This window comes from Nycticebus coucang, chromosome X (genome assembly GCF_027406575.1).
Source record: "Nycticebus coucang isolate mNycCou1 chromosome X, mNycCou1.pri, whole genome shotgun sequence".
In the NCBI taxonomy this organism is placed as follows: Eukaryota; Metazoa; Chordata; class Mammalia; order Primates; family Lorisidae; genus Nycticebus; species Nycticebus coucang.
This window is the reverse complement of record NC_069804.1, coordinates 169,100,234-169,117,027: the sequence shown is the minus strand read 5'-3', so window position 1 is coordinate 169,117,027 and position 16,794 is coordinate 169,100,234. Positions and strand designations below refer to the sequence as shown.

Below are 16,794 nucleotides of genomic sequence, written 5' to 3'. Positions count from 1 at the left end.
TCCTTGCACCTCTCTTCAAGCTAGATGAGTATCCAAATAACATAAACTCAAAATAGTAAAGCTAGAAGAAACACCATGGAGGTCATATGGTCTAATCATTAATGGAACATGACTTGAGATGAGTGACCATCTGGTCTCTAACTAGATTGGTGCCTCAATTTCCCCTGCAACCTCAAAATGGCTACCTAATAGATATTTCCATTTCGAAGCCATGGTTCTTTTGCCATTTTTTAAAAAAAATTATTGTTAGGGATTCATTGAGGGTACAAGAAACCAGGTTACACTGACTGCATTTGTTAGGTAAAGTCCTTCTTACAATCGTGTCTTGCCCCCAAAAGGTGTGGCACACACCAAGGCCCCACCGCTTCCCTGCTTCCCTCTCTCTGTTCTTCCTTCCCCCCCTCCCTTCTTTCTATCTCTGTCGAAGCCATGGTTCTATCAGTGTCACAGCCTACTAGCACTTTCTCCTTTCCAATAACACTTAACGGTTCATTCATTTTGCTGAAAAACTGGGTAAAACTTAAATGTTTTGAATACTTTTTCCCACGTTGCATTTGTTCAACCATATGGTATCACTAATACCAGGCATCCAAATGTGTTGTCACATTTTATTGAAAGTTGTTAGGGATTTTGCATTTAAACCAGGTGTACATTTTATGGAAACACTCTGGAGAAAGTGATTCCTTTCTTTCTTGTTGCTGAACAAGGAGATTTGCTGGAGGTTGCCTCTAAATAGTCCACTTGCCCAGTACTATGAACGGTGACTCTACTAGTACAATCTCTGTATACAAACAACTTTTTAGGAATGCATTTTCCAGTAAAGATTGGTTCCTAATCTCCTTTTCATGAACCAATGCCAGGCTGGCTGCTCAGGAATCAACCTGAAAAGATCATTTAAAAATATAATCTCTGGTCCACATCCCTGGTAATTCTAATTCAGAAAGTCTAGGGATGGAGCTGCAGAGCTTGAACTTTTATCAAGAAATCTTGGTAATGCTGATGCACTTGAGGCTGGGTTTGGAAGACATGGTGAAAGTCAAGATTAACTTGGCATTCCCCAGGCCCTCGAGGATCTAACCTTCACCTACCTTTTCAGTCTTGTTCCTCATTATTCCTCTTCACTTCTTCTAGCACCTCCAGTTGCATTGAATAGGCAACTGTTCTCCGTTTTGCCTTGGTGCCTGGACACTTGACTCATGCTATTGCCTTTGACCGCTGTGTATTTCCTCACTTCTCTGCATACCTAAATCTACTCCATCTCTCATGGTCTATGCTACAGTGTGCATAAGGATGATGTAGAGGGCTTCTTTAAAATACCAAGTCCTGGGTATGTCTTCTGGGGATTTGAGTTCAGTAGATTTGAACTTCTTAAGCACCCGAGGGGATCTGATACTGACCACACGTTCAGAAGCACTCCATCAAGCTCAAATACCATCTCTTTATAAAACTGATCCTGGAGATATTTGTCCTTGCCCACTCCAACGCTCATAGAATTTTGTTAGTAACTCTATAATTTAACACTTCACTCTCTACTTTGTATTTAAATAATTCATGTGTGTCATCCTTTTCCTCACTCAACAGACATGCATTAAGTACTTCATATAAAAGGCATAGCTTTCCTTCAAAAACCCAAGCTCCTTGGAAGAGGGGCTTTCTGCCTGTTTATTTCTGTAAACACCTTTGGTGTGAGTGTGGAGTGTGTCAGTGGGAGTGGTGAAGTTTAAATGTCTGCCATAGCTGGGAGGAGGGTAGAAGCTGTCCCAAAGAGAATAAGGCAGAGAAAAGATGAGGCAGATCTTTTCTCTGTCTCTATGCTCCAAATTGGAAATTTCTGCACAAGAGTGGGATCTTAGAAGCCTTCTGTGGTTGGGCAATCTCAGAGCACAGTGATGAATGGATTCCAGGGAGTTCTTTGGCTTAGATAGGATGGGAAGCACCTGGCATTTCTAAATACAGTAGTTCTGCATAAGGGAGGGATCAGCAGAGTGCCAAGGGGTACAGAGGAGGGCAAGAGACATTAGGTTATAGGTATCACAGGATTCCCTCTTGGCCTCACCTAGAGCAACAACTGCTGCTGCTGGTATTGTCCATTATTGAAATGCTATGTCTCCTTAATTATTTTTAATATACTTTGCATATATAATAGAAAATATAATTATATATGATAATCCACATTACTAGCATAGAATATATACTTCCACATTTCCCTTCTCATATAATTATATAAAATACATGCAATATGCATGTGCATTTCACTATAGATTGTTTTTTTTTTTTAGTTTTTTTATTGGGGATTCATTGATACTATAGATTATTTTATAGACGTTATGTCATGTTACTCACACTTTCTGTATCTGTATCTTATTCTTCTTGCCTTTTCCTTACTTAGCTCTGTGACCTTAGGTTTACTGGATTTCATCTAGAACTCCAGAAAATGAGGGTGACAATAGGCGCTACCTCACAAGGTTGTTGTGAAGATTCAGTTAAAATACGTAAAGCACCGGAAACAGTGCTATATACGAACATTGCTGTGATTATTGTTACTATTTTTACCATTCAAAAACACCTCAGCAACAGCTGCAATATCTCCATTTCATGCTTTTCAATGTCTGCTGAACATTTTGTGATGTAGATGGAGAATAATTTATCCAACTATCCCCTTGTAGTGGACATTCACTTTGCTTCTGATTTTTTTTTTTTTTTGCCACTATAAACCAATGTTGCAACAAACACCTTTGTAGATATACCATCACATATTGGCATTTTTCTTACTCTGAAACATATTTCCAGACTAAGTTGAAGAATGTATATGCATTGTTTTTAATTTCATTAAATATTGCCATATTGCTTTCTAAAAAGGATATAACAAATTCACGATTTCACCAGCAACATATGGGAGTACACACTCCCCATTTCCCTTGAAATCCACCAACTGTTGATCTTACTGCTCTTTTTAAATTTTGCCAGTCCTATAGATTAAAAAAAATCGTCTCATTGTTAATTTAACTTGGGTCTCTCTGGTTACTTATGAGTATCAAGGTCTTTTGAAAAAAATGTTTATTTGAATTTGTTTCTCTGTGAAGTAGATGTTGCTATCTTTTGCCTATTTTTGAATAATTTGTTTTTCTTTGTCAATTTGTTAGAGCTCCTTGTATATTGCAGCAAAAAGCTCCTCATCTGTTCCCTGGATGCAGCAACGTTTCCAATTTCTTGTTTGTGTATTGATGTTAATAATAGAATCTTCTACCGAAATTTTGAAAAATGGTAGGTGGTCAAATTTCCTTTATAACATCTGGGTTTTGAGAACTGGCAAGAAAGTCTCTTTACTCCTGGGTTATGTATATAGTTCTCTAGTTTTTTTTATAGGACTTTTGCCATTTTTATATTTGAACATCTTTCTCTGGAAACTATATTGACTTTAGGTGTGAAATAGAGGCTCAATTTATTTTAAATTCACAGGTTGTTGCATCCATATTGTTCATTAACAATCCACTGAAATGAAACATCAATTTTTTATGTGTCACATGCTTACATATGCTACTTAATTCTACATTTTCTGTGTTGTTTCTTTGGTCTGTCTATTATTTCTATGCCAATGCCACATTTTGATTTTATCGCAACGACTTAACCAGATATCTGGTTAAGGTATTGCTCTCTCATTATTCTTATTTTCAGGACTATTCTAGGGTATTTATTCTTCCATATGAGTATTAAGATTATATTATATAAATCCTCCCTTTCCCCCCTGAAAAATCACATTGGGAATTTAAATTGGAATTTAAAAAATTACATTGACTTTGAGAGAATTGAAGTTTCATAACATAAAGTATTATCATTTCTTCCTTTCTTCCTTCTTTCAGATTTTGGTTTTACATTCTTCAGTAAGGTATTGCAATTTTTCTCATACTAGTCTGATGCTTTTCATGTTTAGTCCTGTGTATCATATATGTTTTTTCATTATTGTGAATTTTTCCCATTTTCATTTCTTGGTGTTTATTGCTTGAATAGAGATATAATATTTGTTTAGTGTAATAACTTCATATTCCTTCACGGTGCCAAATTCTCTGAATAAATCTCACAGACTTTACTAGAGTGTTTTTGTGTTCTAGCTATACAGATAGACCTTTACCAGATAAGAAATAGACACCTTTTCTGATGTTTACATTAGTTTATGTTTTGGTCCTTTTCATTAGCTAGAACCTCCAAGGCAATGTTGAATAGTAATGAAGATAGGAGGCATTCTCATCTTGTTCCGAATTTTATTTGAATAGGTCAGTGCTTTGCGGTTTGGGATTATATTTGGCATCTGTTTTTGGTAAACAACCTGTACTATTAAAAAAGATTTCCTTTTAATCCTATTTAACTTGGAAATGTATTTGGAGTGTAGCTGACTTTTATCAAGTTACTTTTAAGCCTTTCTTGATATCATCCTTCATATGGTTTTCCTCTTTAATTTATATAGATATAAAGAATTAGGTTGATACATTTGTTGATACTAAACCTCCTTTGCATTTTTCCAAATTTAATCCTGCATGTCAGGCAGTAATTTCCATGAAACAAATCATCCCAAATTTCAGTGGCTTAAAGAACAACAATCATTTGTTATTGTTTATATGTCCTCGGGTTAGCTGAGGTCTGGCTGATCTAGTCCGGGGTCAGCTGAGTGCCTCTGATTGTCATGGTAGCTCTGTTGGTCTGTTAGGGCTGCTTTGCTTTAGGTTGTGGTGGCTGCTGTGGCTCTACTGCAGAAAACTCTTATTGTCCTGACAGGGCAAGCAGGCTAGCCGTGATATTGCCAAGGTGACTGCGCGGACACAAGCGGGAAGGAGGAAATACATAAGGTTTCTTTTTTTTTTTTTTTTTTTTATTGTTGGGGATTCATTGAGGGTACAATAAGCCAGGTTACACTGATTGCAATTGTTAAGTAAAGTCCCTCTTGCAATCATGTCTTGCCCCCATAAAGTGTGACACACACCAAGGCCCCACCCCCCTCCCTCCTTCCCTCTTTCTGTGTCACCCCCCCATAACCATAATTGTCATTAATTGTCCTCATAATCAAAATTGAGTACATAGGATTCATGCTTCTCCATTCTTGTGATGCTTTACTAAGAATAATGTCTTCCACGTCCATCCAGGTTAATACGAAGGATGTAAAGTCTCCATTTTTTTTAATGGCTGAATAATATTCCATGGTATACATATACCACAGCTTGTTAATCCATTCCTGGGTTGGTGGGCATTTAGGCTGTTTCCACATTTTGGCGATTGTAAATTGAGCTGCAATAAACAGTCTAGTACGAGTGTCCTTATGATAAAAGGATTTCTTTCCTTCTGGGTAGATGCCCAGTAATGGGATTGCAGGATCAAATGGGAGGTCTAGCTTGAGTGCTTTGAGGTTTCTCCATACTTCCTTCCAGAAAGGTTGTACTAGTTTGCAGTCCCACCAGCAGTGTAAAAGTGTTCCCTTCTCTCCACATCCACGCCAGCATCTGCAGTTTTGAGATTTTGTGATGTGGGCCATTCTCACTGGGGTTAGATGATATCTCAGGGTTGTTTTGATTTGCATTTCTCTAATATATAGAGATGATGAACATTTTTTCATGTGTTTGTTAGCCATTCGTCTGTCGTCTTTAGAGAAAGTTCTATTCCTGTCTCTTGCCCATTGATATACGGGATTGTTGGCTTTTTTCATGTGGATTAATTTGAGTTCTCTATAGATCCTAGTTATCAAGCTTTTGTCTGATTAAAAATATGTAAATATCCTTTCCCATTGTGTAGGTTGTCTCTTTGCTTTGGTTATTGTCTCCTTAGCTGTACAGAAGCTTTTCAGTTTAATGAAGTCCCATTTGTTTATTTTTGTTGTTGTTGCAATTGCCATGGCAGTCTTCTTCATGAAGTCTTTCCCCAGGCCAATATCTTCCAGTGTTTGTCCTATGCTTTCTTGGAGGATTTTTATTGTTTCATGCCTTAAATTTAAGTCCTCTATCCATCTTGAATCAATTTTTGTGAGTGGGGAAAGGTGTGGGTCCAGTTTCAGTCTTTTACATGTAGACATCCAGTTCTCCCAACACCATTTATTGAATAGGGAGTCTTTCCCCCAAGGTATGTTCTTGTTTGGTTTATCAAAGATTAAGTGGTTGTAAGATGTTAGTTTCATTTCTTGGTTTTCAATTCGATTCCAAGTGTCTATGTCTCTGTTTCTGTGCCAGTACCATGCTATCTTGAGCACTATGGCTTTGTAGTACAGACTAAAATCTGGTATGCTGATGCCCCCAGCTTTATTTTTGTTACAGAGAACTGCCTTAGCTATACGGGTTTTTTTCCGGTTCCATACAAAATGCAGAATCATTTTTTCCAAATCTTGAAAGTACGATGTTGGTATTTTGATAGGAATGGCATTGAATAGGTAGATTGCTTTGGGAAGTATAGACATTTTAACAATGTTGATTCTTCCCATCCATGAGCATGGTATGTTCTTCCATTTGTTAATATCCTCTGCTGTTTCCTTTCTGAGGATTTCATAGTTTTCTTTATAGAGGTCCTTCACCTCCATCGTTAGGTATATTCCTAGGTATTTCATTTTCTTTCAAACTATGGTGAAGGGAGTTGTGTCCTTAATTAGCTTCTCATCTTGACTGTTATTGGTGTACACAAAGGCTACTGACTTGTGGACATTGATTTTATATCCTGAAACATTACTGTATTTTTTGATGACTTCTAGGAGTCTTGTGGTTGAGTCTCTGGGGTTCTCTAAGTATAAGATCATGTCGTCAGCAAAGAGGGAGAGTTTGACCTCCTCTGCTCCCATTTGGATTCCCTTTATTTCCTTGTCTTGCCTAATTGTATTGGCTAGAACTTCCAGCACTAATAGTAAAGGTGAATTGTAAAGGTGACAGAGGACAACCATGTCTGGTTCCAGTTCTAAGAGGAAAAGCTTTCAGTTTTACTCCATTCAGTAAAATATTGGCTGTGGGTTTGTCATAGATAGCTTCAATCAGTTTTAGAAATGTGCCACCTATGCCTATACTCTTCAGTGTTCTAATTAGAAAAGGATGCTGGATTTTATCAAATGCTTTTTCTGCATCTATTGAGAGGATCCTGTGATCTTTATTTTTGCCTATGTTAATATGGTGGATAACGTTTATGGACTTGTGTATGTTAAACCAGCCTTGCATCCCTGGGATGAAGCCTACTTGATCATGATGAATGACTTTTTTGATGATAAGCTGTAATCTATTGGCTAGGATTTTGTTGAGAATTTTTGCGTCTATGTTCATGAGTGAGATTGGTCTGAAATTCTCCGTTTTGTTTGGGTCTTTTCCTGGTTTTGGTATCAGGGTGATGTTTGCTTCATAGAATGTGTTGGGGAGGATTCCTTCTTCCTCAATTTTTTGGAATAATTTCTGCAGTACAGGAATAAGCTCTTCCTTGAAGGTTTGATAGAATTCTGGAGTGAAGCCATCTGGACCAGGGCATTTTTTGGTTGGAAGCTTTTTTATTGTTTCTTTGATCTCAGTGCTTGAAATTGGTCTGTTCAGGAGCTCTATTTCTTCCTGGCTGAGTCTAGGGAGAGGGTGTGATTCCAAATATTGATCCATTTCCTTCACATTGTCAAATTTCTGGGCATAGAGTTTCTGGTAGTGTTCAGAGATGATCTCTTGTATCTCTGTGGGATCAGTTGTTATTTCCCCTTTATCATTTCTGATTGAGGTTACTAGAGATTTTACTTTTCTATTCCTCGTTAGTCTGGCCAATGGTTTATCTATTTTATTTATTTTTTCAAAAATCCAACTCCTTCTTTCATTAATTTTCTGAATTATTCTTTTGTTTTCAATTTCATTGATCTCTGATTTGATTTTGGATATTTCTTTTCTTCTACTGATTTTAGGCTTAGATTGTTCTTCTTTTTCTAATTCCATAAGATCTCTTGTGAGATTGTTGATGTGCTCTCTTTCTGTTTTTCGAATGTAGGCATCTAAAGCGATGAATTTTCCTCTCAAAACTGCTTTTGCAGTATCCCACAGGTTTTGGTAGCTTGTGTCTTCATTGTTGTTATGCTCAAGGAAGTTAATGATTTCCTGTTTGATTTCTTCCTGCACCCATCTGTTATTCAACAGAAGATTGTTTAATTTCTATGCCTTTGGGTGGGGTTGAGCATTTTTGTTAGAGTTGAGTTCCACCTTCAGTGCCTTATGGTCTGAGAAGATACAAGGTAAAATTATTCTTTTGATTCTGTTGACATTTGTTTTGTGTCCCAGGATATGATCAATTTTGGAGAATGTTCCATGGGGTGATGAGAAGAATGTATATTCTTTATCTTTGGGATGGAGTGTTCTATATGCGTCTATCAAGCACAGATGTTCTAGGGTCTCATTTAAGTCTCTTATATCCTTGTTTAATTTCTGTTTAGAGGATCTGTCCAGCTCTGTAAGCGGAGTGTTAAGGTCCCCTGTTATTATGATATTATCAGATATCATATTACTCAGACTGAGTAAGGTCTGTTTCAAGAATCTGGGAGCATTTAAATTGGGTGCATAGATATTTAGAATTGAAATGTCTTCTTGTTGTATTTTTCCCTTGACCGATATAAAGTGACCATCTTTGTCTTTTTTGACTTTAGTTGCTTTAAATCCACATGTGTCTGAAAATAAGATTGCAACTCCTCTTTTCTTCTGAATTCCATTTGCCTGAAAAATTGTCTTCCAACCCTTGACTCAGAGCTTTAATTTGTCTTTTGAAGCCAGGTGTGTTTCTTGCAGACAGCAAATGGATGGCTTGTGTTTTTTAATCCAGCCAACCAATCTATGTCTCTTCAGTGGGGAATTCAAGCCATTAACTTTTATTGAGATAATTGATAAGTGTGGTAGTATTCTATTCGTCTTATTTTGTGAGAGTCCATTGCTTAGTTTTATCTTTTGCATCAGTGTGGAGGTTAGGTTCTGTCCTTTAATTTCTGAGTTCTTACTTTGCTGCTGATCCATTGTGGTGGTCAGTGTGCAGAAAAGGTTGAAGTATTTCCTGTAGAGCTGGTCTTGTTGTGGCGAATTTCCTTAATGTTTGTATATCCGTAAATGATTTGATTTCTCCGTCAATTTTGAAGCTTAGCTTAGCAGGGTACAGAATTCTGGGCTGAAAATTGTTCTGTTTAAGTAGATTAAAGGTAGATGACCATTGTCTTCTTGCTTGGAAAGTTTCATTAGAGAAGTCTCCGGTCACTCTGATGGATTTGCCCCTGTAGGTCAACTGGCGCTTACTCCTGGCAGCTTGCAGAATCTTTTCTTTGGTCTTGACTTTGGACAGGTTCATCACAATGTGTCTTGGAGATGCTCGGTTAGAGTTGAGGCGACCTGGGGTCCGATAGCCCTCTGAAAGCAGTGTGTCAGAATCTTTGGTGATGTTTGGGAAATTTTCTTTTATAATATTCTCTCGTATGGCTTCCATTCCTCTGGGGCATTCTTCTTCCCCTTCTGGAATTCCTATAACTCGTATGTTGGAACGCTTCATAAAGTCCCATAATTCTGACAGTGAACGTTCTGCTTTCTCTCTCTTCTTTTCTGCCTCTTTTACTATCTGAGTTATCTCAAAAACTTTGTCTTCTACCTCTGAAATTCTTTCTTCTGCATGGTCTAACCTGTTGCTGATACTTTCCATTGCATCTTTAAGTTCCCTGATTGTTTCATTTCCTTCAGCTCTGCTATATCCTTTTTATATTCTTCATATCGTTCATCTCTTATTTGATTCTGTTTTTGAATTTCCTTTTGGTTAATTTCCACTTTACTAGTAGTTTCCTTCATTGTTTCCATCATTTGTTTCATTGTTTTCAACATGTGTATTCTAAATTCCCTTTCTGTCATTCCTAACATTTCTGTATAGTTGGAATCCTCTGCAGTAGCTACCTCATGGTCCCTTGGCAGGGTTGTTCTGGACTGTTTCTTCATGTTGCCTGGAGTTTTCTGCTGATTCTTCCTCATGGGTGATTCTTTTATCTGTTTCCTTGCCCTAATTTTCCTTTCACTTCCTCTTGCTCTTTAAGTTCTCATGCCTGTGGACTAAGGGTTACAGGACCAGAAGTGTGAGAAGGTTGAAGAGCAAAAAAGGGATGAAAGAAAGGAGGACCGAGTGATAAGAAAAAAAAAAGAAAAATAGAGAAAGGAGAGGGGGTGGGTAAAAGGAATATTGACAAAAAGAAGAGAGGCACAGAAAGAGGGAGACAGAGCAATATAGGTGTACAGTAGGGTACTTTGATGCAACCTTAAAAAATAAAAAACACCTTCTGGGGGTGCCCAGTTGGGTGGTTCCCTTGAGGTCAGCAGCTCTTTGCTAACCTGATCAGACACAGTACCCCACCTCCACCAAGTAGAGAGGAAAGACAAAAATGCTATAAATCAAACCAAAACAAGCAAACAGAAAACTTTACGGGATAAAATTGGCTGGAAAAACCAAATAATAGCGGTAGAAACACTAACAAAAATGAAGTTCTAATTATTGAAATAGGCAGCAATGGAAAATTGTAATTAAACTAGAAAAATTGAGAAAGAAAAAGGATCTGTATGGAAAAGGTTGAACTTAAAAAACAAAACAACAATCAACAACATCAAAATAAACAAAAAAAAAACAACCAAACCAAAAAAAAAAAAAAAAACACAGAACCAAAAACAAAGCAGTATGTATATGTTATTGAATATTGTCTGGGCAACACGTGATCTTCTGGGGTATAAGATGTTAATCACAGTTCTGATACGACTGGAGGCTGCTAGTTTCTCAAACCCCAGCAGGTAGACACCCTAAATCTCTCTTCAGCCCACTTAAATTTTAAAGGCACTTTAAAAAGGCACTTTGAACTTGTTCACTTGCTGAGCAGAAGCTTTCCCAGGGAAGTGCTTGTGGCTGGAATCACTGCTGAAGTGGCTATCCACTTACCCTGTGTGCCAAAACTGGTCTCCCTCTGCCCCCGAGGGTTAGGGCTGCAAGGCGGCTCAGACCCTGCCCTTAGGCTACTTGGTCGCTGGGTTACCAGCTCCCACCCAATTCCAGCTCTGCGACCCTGAGGGTGGAGCTTACGGGGCAGATGGCTCACAATGTCTGCCTGTGACCCAGAGCCAAACACTGTTAACTCCGTCTGGCTCAGCGGCTCAGACTGGGGCCCTAGACAAAGGCCAAAGTTCTCCACACTCCCGCTCAGGCTCTCCCCAAGGCAGTTCAGCTGAGTTCCAAGTCCAAAGACACCAAAACATTTCACAGGTAAGGCCTTTCTGGTTTGCAGTCTCGCTGCTACTGAACTTACAGTTGTGGGCGGGTTTAGATGGGTTCAACACACGCGACCACTTGTTGGTTTTCCACTGTTTTAGTCCTCCTCTTGGGGTCCAGAAGTCTCTCGCTGACTCCCTGTATCCTCTCAGGGGTGATGATAGGCAGATCCCACCAGCGAGAGATGCCTGGAGTCCTATCTCCCCAGACTCATGGTGCCCAGATGCAAGGAAGCTGTTACTCGGCTGCCATCTTGCTCTGCCTCCCCCTACGCAAGGTTTCTTAAGGCCTTGGCTAGAAAGTGGCATACTTCCATTTCAATCTATTCACCACAACAATTCACTTTACTGATGCCAAAGTTAAGGGACAAGGAAATGCACACCATGAAACATTTTCTAGACACATATAGTGGTGAAGAATTATATTATTAGAATATTATTATGATCCACCATACCCTAATTGGTTATAAATTTACTTTATTGAAAGATTACTGGATTGTTTTTACTAATGTGTTTTTTTTTTTTTTGCTTTATCAAAGAGAATTTTAGTGATTTAAGTACAATGAACAAGAAAACACCTCCTCACCTTCAAGTACAAGTTCTCTGTCAGTCAACATTACAATGTTTTTTTTTGTCATTTTATTTTTTTTATTAAGTCATAAACACATAGATCAATGTTAAAGCAGTAGTTTGACCGACCTGAAGTTAGCCAAAACACTTGGAACGATGACAGCTATTTGATTTTTTTTGATATTATTTACTAATGTTTTATTCAAAATGTCAGCATCTATATCTAAAAATTAATTACTATCTCTATATATCTTTTTGTAGTCTCCTTTGTAGTTTTGGAGATTAAATTTAGCTTGGCCTTATAAAAAAGAATTAAGGTGCTTTCCTTCTTTTTCAGGGCGCAGAATAGTTAAGTGACATTGAAATTATTTGCTTTAAAACAAAAAGTGGAATTAAAAAAATGAACCTCTGTTATTATGACAATTTCAGCAGTAAATATTTATTTACTATTTTAATATCTTATCTGATAATTGGCCTATTTAATTTTTCCAGTTTTTATTGCGTTAAATTGGGTTTCTATAAAGCTCATCCTTTCCCCCTAGATTTTCAAATTTGCTGTTGTAGGTTTAATGTAGTATCTCTTATAATTATTTAAAATTTTCCTCATCTGTGGTTATGTCTCATTTTTCATTTCAAGTGTTGTAAATATTTATTATTTCTTTTTCTTTAATTAGACTTGCAAGAGGGTTGTTTTAATAGTTTTCTCAAGAGATAATTTTTGACTATTTCATTAATTCCAGCTTATTAAAATTATGAATGCCTTTTCCTAGTTTATTTTAGTTTAATTTGTGGTTCTTTTCCAAATATCTGAAGATAAATTCTAAGTTTATTTACCTTTACATTGTTGTTATTTAATACTTAAAAATATAATTTTTATTTCTGAGTGCAGCATTCTCTGGGCCATGTGGGTTTTGCAGTAAAGTGTTCTTTCTTTTTTTTTTTTCTTTTCTAAAAGAGGGTCTTTACTCTATCACCCTGGGTAGACTGCCCTGGAGTCATAGCTCACAGCAACCTTAAACTCTTGGGCTCAAGTGATCCTCTTGCCTCAGCCTCCCAAGTAGCTGGGACTACAGGTGCCCACCACAAATGCCCGGCTATTTTTTTTAGAGATGGAGTCTCTTTCTTGCTCAGGCTGGTCTCAAACTCCTGAGTTCAGGCAATCTACTCACTTCAGCCTCCCAGAGTGCTAGGATTACAGGCGTGAACCACCCAGCCTAAAGTATTGTTTTTAATTACTTTCTAGATAGTTTATAATTTTACTTTTGACTCAGTGGTATTCTAGGAGTATATTTCTTTTCTTTTCTTTTCTTTTTTGAGACAGAGTCTCAGTATGTTGCCCTCAGTAGAGTGCTGTGGCGTGCCAGCTCACAGCAAACTCAAACTCTTGGGTTTAAGCAATTCTCTTGCCTCAGCCTCCCAATAGCTGTATATTTTTAATTTCCAAACAGTTATGTTTGTATATTTTAAATTATTTATATAAATTGTATAGCTGTTATGCTCAGAAAAGCTCTTTTTCATTATCATTTTTTAAAAATGAGTGCCTTTCTCTTTCTTCTTTCCAGAAGGATTTACTATTCTTCCGCAACTATCCTCCATGGCTCTTACAGTTTTCCTTGTGATTTCACTGTCCTGGTATTTTTGAGATGGTATTTCATTATTCTTCTACTTTATCATTCAGGCCACTATTTTGGGTCTCAGCCATGGCCATCCTCTCTTTCAGTTCATTGATGGAACTATTTGTTTGGGAAATCACATTTTTGCAGTTCAGGAACACCTATTTTTACACCGCCCTTGAATCTCCTTTTTTGCTTCTATTTTGTCATTGTTAGTGGTTTTCAAGTTGTCACATGTGTCTCCTCCGGCCAATTTATCCCTTAGGTATACATTGTTTCTTCCATCTTTCTCTGGTTGCCGGTTGCTGGACCCACAGAGGTGGTTGTAAAGTATTTTGTGGTGAGCTCATAGTACAGGGGAAGCTCCTTCAGTGGTAGTTGGTCCTCAAGTGCTGGGAAACTAGGCAGCTGGGGAAGCTGCCTTCTCCCCAGGTCTACGGAGCCTATCAGCTCCTTTAGTTGATTTCTTCTTGCCCTGTTAAAGGAATAGGAGACCAGGAGCACAGGCTAGATGTTGTTCTCTAAATTTCCTGGTCTCCTTGTGTTGGATCTTTCTAGTGCCAGATCCAGGCTTTGCTTGGCACTCAAGGGAGAAAGTCTGACAATGCTCCTTTTTGCTGAGACTCTCATAATGGCTAGGACCTCACTCATATCCAGCTTTTCTCCATAGGCCTCAGTAGCTATTTCCCTGCAGAGAGGCAGGTAGCCCGGAGTGGGGAAATGCAAACAATACATGCTTACAGAAGAAGAAAAAAGTTCTCTATGTGACTGGAATTTAGTTATGTAACTTCCCAGGGATATACTTTATAATAACACAAAATTGATAGTGAGGTTCAGGGTGGGTACCTGCATCAGTTTGGGCATAGTTCTGAATATAGAGCCACTAAAATATTATAATGACGAGGGATTTAACATATTTTAAAAACTAGGTCTCTGCAACTTAGAAGGCAGGAGAGTGAAGATCCTGCTAGAGGATGAGGCAAATGTCTCTAATGATTGCAGCTTGAAGCACTAGAGGAGGTGAGGAAACCAAAGCTCGTTGGAATTCTGAGAAGTCACCAGGTCTAGCTGCAGCAGGTCACTGGGAAGTGGGAGCTCATAGAGAGATCTGTGAAGCCACACTGCCTGATTGTCACAGCCTCCTGAGAACAGTGACTCCTGCTTCACTACCACCTTCCATGTCTTGAGTGAGTTTCTCTCAGTGGCAGGCTCTCATCTGGAACTATACAGGGAAAGAGCTTCTGGGGAAATTGGCTCTCACTCTTAACCAGAAGTGGTAGGTGTGTTGACCTTGGATAATCCAGCACAGTACCTCAGCAGGAAGAACAAAGAACAGCAGCGTAGAATTATGGATGTGGCTAAGGAAACCTTTGGAAAGGACTGCTCTGCCATTGGTCATGGTGCCATAGCTTTTTGATTGACATGCTTTCATGGGGTTCTTAGAAATATCCTCTCCACTAACACCAAACCCAGGGCATCACTGACTATTGATGAATTCTTCCAGAATCCTTTGGCCCTTGTCAACCACAGCTTTCTTAACAATGTCAGAACATGGCAGTATACAAATTATAGGCTTTTGGAGCAGAAAGACGTGGATTCAAATCCTGCTAGTGCTATTCAATAGCTGTGGGATCTTGAACAGGTACACTGTCCTTTCTCAGCTCTTTTCATTATTTGTAAATCAAGGGTGACAACATCTAATGTCTAGAACAGTTTCAAGGATGAAATGGCAGTTTTTATAAAACACCATGTGTTAATTGCCTCCCTTGTTTTTGGTCATTAGTCTTGCTGCCTTGACAGTGCTTCTGGCGCAAGCCTATAGCAAGGCAGAATGATGCCATTGCTTCTTCTCTTTTATAGCAAGTGGGGAACCTCCAAGGGGCTCCTAACTGGCTGTCCTAGCAGCAATGACACAAATCTCCTGTCACTGTTCTCAGTTGCTTTCCCCAAAATCAAACAACTGTAAATCCTTTCCTTGCAGGCTGGGTGATGTAAGGAGTGGGGAGGCTTTATGGAACAAACTGGAATAGGAAAACTGTAATAGGGAAGAGTCGTGTTAGACCCTGGTAGTGGGAAAGGAGATGAGAACGTGAAAAGGGAAATAGCACCAGAGACTGCGCTGGGAGAAGTGGAAGGGGCAAGAGTAAAGAATCCCAGAAGTGGGATACGGGAAGAGTACATGATCAGGAGGTCCCATAGAGATCACAATTAGCCACAATATGGCAGGCACAGTTATGATAGCAATGTAGTGAATAAAATTACTCCAACCATGTGCGAGGCAGGCATCCATTCTATCCATTCTGTATAAAGTCACACCAACTGGGTTATAAACAGTGTCAAGTGAAGGAAAGTACAGGTGCAGCTGTCTCATCATTAGAATCCCCCCTTCTTATTTCTTGGTCATCTATAAGTTACTCCTCTTTTCCTAAAACATTGCAGTTGTATACGGTACCAGCTGGGTACCAGGGTTCTGTGGGCAGACATAAATCCACGTCCCAACCCCTGGCACTCTAAGAAGGCTTCAAGCAGCTACCCAAGAAGACAAGAGAAGCAGAAGCGAAAGCAACTGGCAACATGGTGTAGATAGTTTAAACCATCAGAAGAAGAGGAAGATTCCCAGAAACTTTCTTTACCAAAAGCCTGCACAATCAGGCAGGATTGGAGAGAGAGAAGGTGTCACAGACTGGGATCTCTGAAAGTAGATGGAGTTTGTGTAGAAGATGTTCATTAGCCATCAACAACTGCAAAAGGAAGTGGGAGGAGATGGGATTGGGCAGAGGGAGAAGCTGAACTGTCACAAAGCAGTGGCCAACCTGGCAGGGGGGTCTAGAGGGAGTGTTGTCTGTCAGAGTGCCTGTGTTGATCTAAAATGGCCAGGCTTCCCTCAGCCACTGGATGTAGGCTTACCCAGGAAGGACATGATCCCAGGGGAAGAAGTTCTGCAGCAGAGGCTGACGCTGAGGGAGCTGACAGCTGGAGGCTGCCCACTGACTGCACTGCCCACAGCCCGGCAGTAAGCCTTTCCCAGAAGGGAAAGCATACCTGGACAGTATACCTCCATATCTGGACAGCATACTCCATGTCGACCGCACTGGAGGTGTGGAAGTGACTTAGGTTATTAAGTATGAAAAGTCCTATGGCCTTCAGCAACTAAGTTTGACAGTTGATATCTTTGACATTTCATTTTGACATTTCTTGTTTTGTTTTTATTGTGAAGGTGCACCCTCATTCTTTTAAGCATGTCTTGGCTTGTGATTATCTTTCAATTTTTTTTTTAAAGCAATTATGTGAGACCATGGATAAGTTAAGTCAAAACTTACTTTTGTTATTATTATTATAATAATTATTATTTTACACGGAGTCTC

The 16,794-nt window shown here is 38.9% G+C and overlaps 1 protein-coding gene across 2 annotated transcripts in view; it reads left to right on the top strand.

Annotated features, from left to right (window-relative positions):
- FGF13 (fibroblast growth factor 13) overlaps positions 1 to 16,794 on the top strand; it is a 743,931-nt gene that overhangs the window by 154,271 nt on the left and 572,866 nt on the right. The gene's annotated exons all lie outside the window — the stretch shown is intronic.